Below are 1389 nucleotides of genomic sequence, written 5' to 3'. Positions count from 1 at the left end.
TATATATATATATATATACCTAGAATATGAGAAAAAAAAATAAAACACATTTCTTAATAAATCTCAAAAAGATTTAATAATATAATTTTTAATATAAATTAATTTCTCAACAGGATTTTATCGCGTTAATTATGATGATTCAAATTGGCGAAAAATTGCAAACTACCTCAACTCTGACAATTATACAAAAATACATGTACTTAATCGAGCTCAAATCATTGATGACTCCTATCATTTTATGATCGCAGATCAACTTGATATCGAGATATTTCTAGATCTTGCAAATTATCTATCTCGAGAGACCGATTTTATAGTATTATATCATATGTTTAACTTTTTTGAAATGTATGCGGAAAAAGTTTACAAAATTTTAGAAATTGATTATATCAAGGTAACATTATTACATTTAATAATAAAAACCATTTACACTTAATATTTAATTTAGCAGAGTAGAAAGACTATTAAATTAATTTTGTTTATAATCCTACATAGCAATACATACTACGTATTTTGGATGAGCTTATTAAAAATGTAGGATACGATGAAGATCCTGCTGAAAATGAACTTATAAAACTTACAAGAGTCAATACCTTAAAATGGGCATGTTATTTTAATCACTCCGAGTGCAAGAGAATAGCCACTATTAAATTAAATGAAGTTCTTGCAAACCCTGAAACATACAGGTAATTTTATTGAAATAAAGTTCTTAATGTGCGACGCAGAATAATAAATAATAATAAATTCTTATTTATTTGTTACATAAAAAGTTACAGACTAATCTTTTTATTTAAAAAAATAGAATATCCACAAACTTAAAAGAATGGATTTATTGTAATGGTATGATGCAAGCCAATAAAACTACTTGGAATAAATTAAGGGATACATATTTCATTAACCATGACGAAAATATATTAGATTACTTGACTTGCTCTGAAGATCCTGATATTCTGATTAATTTTATAAATACAAGTGTCTCGAATGAAATAAACAATCATTTACAAAACAATCATTACTATAATATTATTCAAAATATTATTCAGGAACATTCAGACAACGATGCGGTACTCAACTATATATTAATAAATTTAGAAAAAATTAGCCCTAGGTAACAATATTTTTTACTAATTATAAACATTATATTTTTATTTACTAATTATAAATCTTTCATAAATTCTTTTATAGAGAAATCTCAAAACGAAAAATGTTAATGGCTATTATTTTTAGCGTACATTCTAATGAACGACTTGACAAGGTAATTTTATTATCTTAGGTGCATGTCATATCTTTACTTAATTATAATTGAATTTATTTTTATTTATTTTTATTGTATCAATAATTAAACTATACAAACTAAATTTAGACGTTATATCATATTAAAGTAATATATAT

At 23.5% G+C, this 1389-nt stretch overlaps 1 protein-coding gene across 1 annotated transcript in view; it reads left to right on the top strand.

Annotated features, from left to right (window-relative positions):
- Nucleotides 1-1389, top strand: part of LOC108686192 — a 41489-nt gene that overhangs the window by 12276 nt on the left and 27824 nt on the right.

Source organism: Atta colombica, unplaced genomic scaffold, assembly GCF_001594045.1.
Source record: "Atta colombica isolate Treedump-2 unplaced genomic scaffold, Acol1.0 scaffold166, whole genome shotgun sequence".
Lineage (NCBI taxonomy): Eukaryota > Metazoa > Arthropoda > Insecta > Hymenoptera > Formicidae > Atta > Atta colombica.
This window is presented reverse-complemented; position numbering and strand designations above follow the sequence as displayed.